The following is a 10271-nucleotide window of genomic DNA, read 5'->3' as shown; positions in this document are numbered from 1 at the left end:
TTTAGGCCCCCGCCGCCGCAGCCGCCCTAGAGCCCGCCGCTTACTGCCACAGGGGCAGACAGGCGCGGGGGTTTCCACCGAACGGTCGACACGCGTCAGGAATTCCCCACAGAGCCACACACAAGCCGCCTTCCTCCTGCAAATTGCCGCCGCCGGGTTTTATCCGCCAAAACCGCGAGGTGGGGCTCAAACCACTCCTCCCCTGCCCGTCCCTTCCCACCTTAGCCACCACCCCACTCCAGGCAGAACGCCTTCGCCTCGGCCGAAGGACCCCGAAGGCCTTCGGCAAGTTCCGCCTCCAGCGCGGGGGGGCGGGGCCGCTCGAGCTCCTCCGGGCCGAGCTCGGCTGTTTCCGTGCGCGGCCGCTGCGCACTCGGCACTGGGCGGCGCTGGCTGGCTCCCTGGCTGCGGCTCCTCAGTCGGCGGCGGCTGCTGCTGCCTGTGGCCCGGGCGGCTGGGAGAAGCGGAGTGTTGGTGAGTGACGCGGCGGAGGTGTAGTTTGACGCGGTGTGTTACGTGGGGGAGAGAATAAAACTCCAGCGAGATCCGGGCCGCGAACGAAAGCAGTGACGGAGGAGCTTGTACCACCGGTAAGAGGAGCAGGAGGAGGAGGCAGGAGCCGGAGAGAGCCGGGGGGACGGAGGGGGGACGGGGAGGCGCCGGACACCCGCGCTCGGGGCCTTCCCCTCGCAGGAGGGGCCGCGGTAAAGATGGAGCCTCCGCCCGAGCCCCACAACATCGCCGCCGCTCGCAGCGAACAAAGAATAATGGCGGCGGACTGGAGCCAGCGGCGGCCGGGGCGGCAGCGACTCTGCCTGCAGCCAGCGGCGGCGCTCATGGCGGGGGGCGGCGGGCGGCGGGCGGCGGGCGGGGTGGGAGCCGGCGGCCGGGGGTGTGTGCGGGCGGCCGGCCGCGGCGAGCTGGCGCCCGCGTTCCCGCCGCCGCCGCCGGGCCGGGCCGGGCGCGGAGCCGGGAGCCGGGAGCCGCCCCGGGGGAGGCCGCCCGCCGCCCGCCCGGCCCGGCGCTGCCCCCCGCGCCGCCCGTCCGCTCACCCGGCCCCCGCCGCCCGCCTCGCCCCCGGCCTGGCCCGACCTGGCCCGACGGTCCGCAGGGGCAGCGCCGCCGGGGTGCCCGCGGGGGGTGGAGGAGGAAGAAGGCGACAGTTGAGGGCAGAGGAGGTGAAGGTGCCTGCCTTCCCGGTAGCCTCGGTGTCTGCCATGCCCGCTTCGCGAGGGGAAGCGCTGCAACGTCTGACCTACTCTTCTCTCCACTCTCTTTGTGCAATAAAGTTCGAAACCAAAGGTTTCCTCTCGTACTGTATTTTATTCGTGCCCTTTCCCCCCGCTCCCACCCCATTGGGGAGACACTGTTTTCTGTTCTTTTCTGCTTAGTTGACATGATGAGAGCCGTGCTTTTAAATATAATTTTTGACTCTATCCCTCACTTTTTTTTTTAAAGTCAGTAGTCATGGAAATGCATTCTTTGGGGAGGAAGGGGGGTGCTAAGAAAAACATATTTGTAAAACTTTTTTAAAAAGCTGTTGGGATCCTGTAAAAGGGAAGCTGGTGTTTGAAAACAGTTTCGGTTTTAACCCTTTTCAATAAGGTAATAATCCTTGAGATCTATCATTCTGAAACACTTCTTTGAAACGAATGTTAGCCGATGCACTTTTGTTTTACATCACTTTTGGGGTTAGGGGTAACCGAGTTTGGGTCCTCTGGATCTCCCACCCCCTACCAAGGTTCCCACGTTTCTGTCTAAACTTAAATAAGAGATTGATTAATACTAATTCTAAAAATAGGCATTTAGAAGTATCCAGTGTTTGCCTTCCAGGCAAGAAGTAACTCCGGCGGGGACCGACAATAGCTTAAGCCACAAGGCTTATTTTTTCTTTGCCTGTTGGGAAAAAGAAACGGCAGAGAAGTCACTGACACATTAAAGATTAAAAGACAGTTTTGAAAGGACCTGGAATATGACCTATTTAAGTTTGTGATAGCTTCCTAAGAAGTTAGAATTTTATCCTAGCCTTAGCTTGCATCAGTTCAGCCTTCTAAAGGGTTGGTGTAAAAGATACTTTGGTTGTCAGCTATTGAAATCTTTTTACACTCACGGCTCATTTCCTGCTTTAAAAGTAAAGCCAAAACGGTTATTTTAGGTGGTGCAAAAGATGAACGAGTTATTTGTTTTAAAAATACTCTCATAGTAGGATAGCATTGTGATTGATACATACAAGGTTTCTTCTTAAGAATAAATACTGATTGATAATAGAAGCCCTGTCTTTTGGTTTTTCTGTATCCAAGTCACTTTTCAAAAGCTACTTTACTCTATTGTAAGTCATTAAAAAACAAACAAACAAAAAACATGTTAACAATATGTTATTGCTGAGAAACTTAATTAAGATGCAGTTAAGAGTGTTTACATAAGGATTGGGGAGGTGATTTTATTTACCAACACTGAAGTAGTTACAGTATTGATGATGCCATAGATTACTGTTTTTCCTTTGATTTTCTGCAGACCAGTGTCTGCAGTAAGTAGAATAGAGTAGAATATTTTTAAGTGAGTAGAATATTTTTCCCTTATACAGACTATGCCAGTGACTCTTTTTGTGAATTAAAAGGGAAAGAAATTTTTTTCGGATGGATTTTTTCTTGTCTTATCCAAAAGGTCTTTTAAATTTTGTTTTATTCATAGATTCATAATCTGTAATTCTTAGCAATTCCAAGTGGAATGTTTCAGACTTTTATATTCATTAATTTTTGAATGTCCACTTGGAGCATGGTTATAAGTTATACTTATGTCATTTCTCAGGGAATCACTAAAAATTACAGTTAAATCTGTACTTTTTTTTTTTTTTTATAAGTGCATACATCTATTCAGGAAGTGAATAAAAAGATCTTTGACTCAGACGAACTGAAAAATGTTAAAGGGCCACTTCTTGTGGAATTAAAATTCTGGTGATACCCCTTTTTGAATGATTTTTCCCCCCCGTGTAAGAACCTAAGGAAACTTAGAAACCTGATTCATAAAATGGTACCTTCCTTTTCCTGCTTTCTGAAACTAATTTTCTTGATTATACCTGACTAATAGAAATTTTCATTTTTATAGACAAGTAGCTTTATTTTATAATATCCCATCCTAAGGCATTGGGTTTTATTTTTGGCATGTAATGTGGTTATAATAAAACCAAGTATGCCCCACTTCACCTTATTTTAAAAGTTTTAGTCATTTTTTTCCACAGTAGAAAAAATTGTAACATAATGGCTTTCATTGTATCGCTGAAATTTATAATTGTTTATTCCATAAAATAATTTATCAGATATGGTTATATAGACTTGCTTATAACAGCCTGTGTCAGTCTTACAAGCATGTGTTTCTTGGTGTACAGTGTTGCTTCCAGTGATGTCTTCTTTATTGAATACTTAGGCATCTAATCTGAATTTAAGAATATACTAGATAATCTGGGAATGGAAAAAATGCAAGGGTTTTTTTCCTTACTCATGTGTGGACTCATCTGTACTGCAGAATCACTTGAGGCAGTAGTTGGTGGTAATTCAAGTATTTAGTTGCCTGCGACAGAGAGTGTAGTTAGTGGAAAGAGCATTGGGTTTGGACTCACAGGCCTGGGTTTCATTCCTTCTGTTGCCACTGCTATTATGTGCCTACCCTCAAGAAATTTTGTGACCTGTGGGAGTTTCTTAATCTTTTCAACTTTAGTTTCCTTATCTGTTAAATTAGAATACCACGTACTTTATAGGGCTGTGAGATAATTATAAAGTACCTCCTTACGGACTTAATGATAGCTATTCAGTTTAAAGCTTTTTTAACTTCCTGGCTGTGGGACCTTAAGTAAATTTCTTCTCTGTTCCTCAGTTTCCTTGGTCACAAATATACTATACCTATCTCATAGAAATGTAGGTGTTATATAAGTTAATACATATTAAATGCCTAGCATTTCACAAGTATTCAACAAGCATTTCCTATAATTCTAAAGTTATTCATTATTACTACATTTAATACACCCAGCCAGAAACTGCAACAAATCCAAAGATGAATTACACTGTTTTATCTCTACCCTCAAGGAACTTTTGGGGACACGATGACTAATGAGGCAGAATATATGTCATAAGAAAGCAATCAAAGGAGAGATCACCCTTGGTGAAATAATGGCAGAAAGGAAGATTATATATTTATATTTCCAATTTTATTTTTTTAATAAGTAATTCATTCCGGAAGTCCTTAACTCAGAGCACATAAAATGTAATACAGCAGATTGTCATGTGATAATACCCTCGTGCTCATTCACATTGCCCAAGTGTTACCAATTTCTTCTTTGTCCTTTCAGAGGTAATTCTATCCATATAAAAGCAAATACTCTGTATTCCCCACCCTGTGCCCACACTTTTTTTTTTTTTAAACAAATGATAGTATACTGTATACACTGTTCTTTATCTTCCCTTTTTTCACCTAAAATGGCTTGGCCATTGGTTTATATCAGTACATAAAGAGCTTCACTTTTTTTTAATGAGGCATCTTATTGTATGGATATACCTGTATTTAGTAACCAGTTAGTAAGTTGATTTTATTTTTAGGTCTTGTATGACCTTTTAAGCTAAAGGCTTCTGTCATTTTGCCTTTATTTCTTTTGAATGAGAAATACAGTTTCTGACAGGAAGTGGTTATTTGAGCTGCCTTACTACCTTTTTAGCGCTAGTTTTTAAAAGTTTTAGTGAAATGATCAGATGTGCATAAAAAGGCAAGTGTGTAAGAGTTAATTCACAAACTGAGTTGTCTGAATTTAACTCTTTTGTTAAGATTCTTGTACCTTGAACAGACTTCCTTCTATTATTGCAGCCAAAAAAGTGTCTGTAGTTTTTTTTCCTAAATGAGAAAGAACATCTCATGTAGTCCAGTCTTTTTGGTTTTTTTTCTTTTTTTTTAAAGCAGACTATTCTCATGCAGTATTACTGTCCAGTAGTGCTGAGTAGGGTGCAGCTTTTTCCCTGTGTTTTTTTTTTCTCCCCTTCTCATGATGATTTTCCAGTATTTCTTAGTGTAATTATCAGTGAGTTTTATATTTGATACCTAGGTAAATAGCAAGAAATAAATGAGTTTCACCTATATGCTTGAGTACTTAGACTTTACTGCTTAGGTGATTGTGTGGTGTGTGTGTGTTTAAGTGCCTGGTCAACTAATTGGACAAAGTAATACTCAGTTCAACTAGAACACAAAACAAGTTTCAGTACCTTTCTCTTTCTTTTTGGCTCTTACGTAGCATTTAACTTAAGGTACATTTTACATGCAGTTAGTATATTTATCTTTAAAATACAAATTCTGTAAGTGTTTTAAGTTGATTAAACTTAGAAAATGATAACTAATAATCCAGCAGCAGGGACATACATAAGTCTCTTATCTTTCAAAAAAACCCATTAAATGAAACTCTTATGGTATATTTCATTTTCTGTATGCTCAAGCTGACAGTTACATGTGTGAAAGTTCTTAGTGTAAGAATATTGCCTTACTAATATTTTCATGATATACAGTATTTTATTAAAATATTGACATATTTGGTTTTTACCTGCTCAGGGACTAAAATGTTTACAAAGCAATCATCTTTACAGATTTGAGGGGATGGAGATTCATAATTGAAATCTGTAAAGGCAGAGAATTTTCCTTCTAGAACGTATCTCTGGGAACCAGGGACTTAAATGATTTCTCACAGTATCCTGGAATCAGTAAATTGTCTTTTGTGGTGGAGGTAAAGATCATGAACTAAAGGGACAAACTGATAATGTGAAAATGACTGTTTTCCTCTGCCAATTTTATATGCTCAGTCATGATAGAAGAGCTTAATCCTAGTCAACCTCTGAAGCTGTAAGAAGAAAGATGGTTTTAAACTTATTCTGTATTGATAGCTATAAATATTGGTTTTTGAGACATGTTTGAAACCTGGATAAAGAATAGCTGTTGGATTTTCTTACTCAGAATGCTTCTCTCCCCCTTAATAAATATATATACTCTTTGTTTTACGTTCTTAGCTCTGCCAGATATGGCCCTGTTGAAGTGCATTTTGTTATATCTTACCTAGAGTCTTGCTCACCTGTCTTCTAGGTTATCAAAAAGAAGGGGGGGGGGGACAGGTCTTTCATATTCTGGTGTTTATTCCAACAGATAAGTAAAAGACACTATTTTACACCTCCAAAGCTAAAAAAATTACCTTTTATATGTATTTAATCAGTTCTTGGGGCTTAGTGACATGAATTTCAACTTAAAAAGTAGTACTCCTTGATAAATTTTTAATTGCCTGAGTTGCTTTTTCTTATGGTTGAGTTGAAATAATAAAGGAGTTTACTGTGAATGAGATGGGCTGTCTGAACAAAAATGAGGAGCAGTTTTCTGGGGTGTCTGGGTGGTTCAATGGGTTAAAGCCTCTGCCTTTGGCTCAGGTCATGATTCCAGAGTCCTGGGATCGAGCCCCACATTGGGCTCTCTGCTCAGCTGGGAGCCTGCTTCCCCCTCTCTCTCTCTGCCTGCCTCTCTGCCTACTTGTGATCTCTGTCTGTCAAATAAATAAAATCTTCAAAAAAAAAAAAAAAAGGAAAGGAAAGCAGTTTTCTTTCTGCTGTTGAATTAAATTAGAAAATTATGATCTCTGAATAATCTAATAAACAGCAAGGTTTAGAGAGTAAGAGATCTGAGGGATTGATGGTGAGTTTTTTGCCAAAGGGCTAGAAGTAAAGACTGATACTTTGTTATAGAAGAGAGAATTAAGTAGAAACTTAAAATTGCTAAAAATGACCTTGGTGTAGGAGTAAAGGATGAATCTGAAAGTTGATGATAATAGGAAATTTTTTTCCCAAAGGTTAGTGGATCTTCCCTGAAAGTAAGATTTCTTTCTTCAATTTTAATAGTATTTCTAATGAGCTGGTAATCTGGGTTTCTGGCTATAATTATATGATGGTATAGATGTAAATAAAAATGCTTGTAATTTAGCCAAAGCTGAATAACCATTATTTCTGAGGGTTGTTATCCCTGTTTCTGTAGATGATTGGCAAATAGGAGACTCAGAAATGCGTTATCACTGAAGTGAAATTGTTTTTTGTTCTGAACTATTTGTACTCCTAAAGGAGTATCATTTCCTTGGAAGTATCAGCAGCAGCTTTGTTTGCTATGACCAGTAATACTAATGCTTTGGTTTAATTTACTGTCATTTATCAGTCTAGTCAGTTATTCGGTGAACATTTATTGACCATTGACTTTATACTAAGCAAAATAATTGTAAGAAAACTTATTCAGGTAAGTATTTTTATAGATATTAAACGAAGTGTTGTGCTAGTTGCTTGTAAACAATGAAACCTTACTATGTCGCTTCTGCCCCAGGGAACCTACGTAAGGATAGTGGAGAGGACAAAAGGAGTGTAAGGAAGAAGGGTGTATGCATAGCACAGTGTCAGTTCTTCACTACTGTCTTGAAGGGCTGTAGAGTTCAGAAGAGAAGGATTTAGTGAGGAAAAGGTTTATGAGAAAGAATATAAACTGAATACTAAAGAACTTGGATGGGTAGTGATAAAAGGGAGTATGTTCTAGGCAGTAGCAAGGACAACAAAGATGAAGACATGGAAGTAGTGAGGTAAAAATCAAGATACAGCAACTTTCAGTGAAACATTTTAATTTGAAGTACCATATTTTGAGATTTGTTATGAACAGTTTATTATGATGTCTTTATGGGTATTACTCATAAACTCTACTATACTGGGGAATTCAAACTTAACACACTTTTGCCATTGAGGGAGTAGTAACTCCTTCATTTTTTACAGATGACTAAACAGCCCTGGAGAGCTTAAATAATTTATTTGCTGGTAGAGCCTTTTCCCTGAGCAAGACATAATAGTAAGCATAGTCTTCATCACTGTTTTTCTAGCATTATCTCTTTTGAAGAAAGTTTTCATGTTTCTGGCTTTATTGATGATTACTAGGATTTCTGTTCCTAAACAGTAATAGTTTAGGTTTATAAAATTTCACTTGGAAGGAGTATTCTAGCCAAGGTATTAAAAAAAACGTTGGTTTCATTATCTTACTAATTAGATCTACATCAATAGGAGAGATGCCTGACTGGCTCAGTCTGTAGTTTGTTGACTCCTGATCAAAGGGTCAAGAGTTCAAGCCCCACACTGGCCATGGAGCTTACTTTAAATAAATAAATAATTAAAGATTTTCTTAAAAGATCTGCATCAGTAGATAGATTACCATAAATAGCCGGCTCATGCTTTGTTTTTTCCATAATTCATTGTATATCTTTCATTTCAAACTGGGATTTTATGGTTTTAAATCATTGTTATTAAATACTTATTTGAAGGGAATTGGTAGGCTACCTGGTTATAAAAATTAGTTTATACTCGTCCAGCTCTGTGTGTGTGTGTGTGTGTATCTTTTTATAGAACACTTATTTTATCTCTTGTTAGCTTGAAAGCTCTTTGAGAGAAAATTTCTTGTCTGTTTTAAACTCTAGTCCCCATAGTTTTTGGCAGAACACTTATTATGTAATAGGCACAGAAAATGTATTTGTTTAATGAATGATTCCCTCTTGGGAGGGTCACAGCTTTGAAAGGCAGGATTAAAAGCAGTCCCCATGTAGGGATGCACCAAGTAAAGGAAGCAGACATACATGCTTCAGACAGTTAAACTAACTGAAATTACAGATTTTTTTTTTAAGATTTTATTTATTTACTTGACAGATAGAGATCATAAGTAGGCAGAGAGGCAGGCAGAGAGAGAGCAGGGAAGCAGGCTCATTGCTGAGCAGAGAGCCTGATGCGGGGCTCGATCCCCGGACCCTGGGGATCATGACCTGAGCCAAAGACAGAGGGTTAACCCACTGAGCCACCCAGGAGCCCCCAGATTTATTTTTTAAAAGCCAAGGAAATTAGGCTCATTTTTCCATAGCTTAAAAAGAAGCTTTTCTACTTAAAGTTTTCATTAAACTCTGATGCTTTACCAATCCTTCTTGCCTCTGAAACATGAGAAATGGCATGAGAGTGTATTATTAATCAAAACGACCTTACCAGAAATCACTACCAGGTTGGGTTTAAAAAAAAAAAAAAGTACATCACTGATTGGACTTGTTTTTGATTCTTTCAGGAATAAAGATACCTAAACTTGAATATTTTTTCAGAACTATACATAAAGTCTTTGCTATTGTCTGCATGTAATTTATCAGCTTTGTAGCTTTACTATGGCTAATTTTTAAATGTAGTCCGATATATTCTTGGTGCCTTAGGTGCTTGGGCTTTTTCTAGCAAGCAAAACATAATAAAAATGCTTAGCCAAAAAAAATGCTTAGCATGTGGCTTAATTATCCATGCCGTTCCATTGCCAAATACAAAGAATTCTTCGCATTTTATAATACTGGAGGTTACGTGGTATACCTCTGCAGTCTTATAAACTCCTTGCAAATCTCTTAACATGTCTAATTCTCCATCTGTGAAGTGAGAGCTAAAACTGGGATTCCTGTCTTATAACTCCTCCTGTAGCACGTGCTGTCTCACTTCAGGAAAAGTGAATTGTCACTCTTCTATGTCTAATTTGTAAATAATTCACCAAGAATAGCATTTTAAAATATAGTTCAAAACAGACCTGTCAAAATAATGAATGTTAACTTTATAAACACCCTTGGATATTCATTTTCCATTTGAATTTAGTGATTTTTCACATAGTTCCTCTGGTTTTATTGAGCAAATGGAATAGTAGTCTTTAAATATTTAACTTCAGGGCATTACTTTTGTGGGTCCTTACAGTTTTAGCATTGAGCTAGTTTATGAATCAGAACTTAAAATATGAAGACAGTTTCACTCTTTAGTCAACACAGAAATTGCTTTTCTATAAGTAACTGCTCGTAGGAGGTGTATAATCCTTTTTTCCTTAAAAATAAAATCATCTCCAAAAAAATCGGTTTAGTAGAACTTCATATAGGAAGTTTATGTAGGATCACATCTTTGAAATGTTTAAGGTGTGAAAAGCTGTAAACATAGTATTGGATGAGAAAGAAAGGAAATTGGGAAGGGAATGGGATAAAATGTTATTATCTAAAATAATGCACAGTCATGGTTGCTGCCTTGCTAAGCAACACTGTCTCTTGGTGACCAGATACATGAAGGCTTGTTTGAGAGCTGTGAGTAGTCAGTCTTCCTTGAAGGCAAACAAGGCAAATACATTTGCTAGTACTTAGAAAATAATGACTTTGATTTGAGAAAGCACTAAAGCTTTTCTCTTGAAAG

At 39.4% G+C, this 10271-nt stretch overlaps 1 protein-coding gene across 3 annotated transcripts in view; it reads left to right on the top strand.

The window, feature by feature from the left end:
* The first annotated feature begins 354 nt into the window (after positions 1 to 354).
* CREB1 (cAMP responsive element binding protein 1) overlaps positions 355 to 10271 on the top strand; it is a 61793-nt gene continuing 51876 nt past the window's right edge. For 2 of the 3 annotated variants that reach the window (XM_080798505.1, XM_080798504.1), the window contains exon 1: positions 370 to 590. The gene's annotated coding sequence lies outside the window, so the exon portion shown is untranslated. Of the gene's footprint in view, positions 591 to 10271 lie in introns of all 3 variants that reach the window. The other variant, XR_013966550.1, reaches the window with a different exon arrangement.

The sequence above is a fragment of the Martes martes genome (genome assembly GCF_963455335.1).
Source record: "Martes martes genome assembly, chromosome: 3".
Classification (NCBI taxonomy): Eukaryota; Metazoa; Chordata; class Mammalia; order Carnivora; family Mustelidae; genus Martes; species Martes martes.
This window is presented reverse-complemented; position numbering and strand designations above follow the sequence as displayed.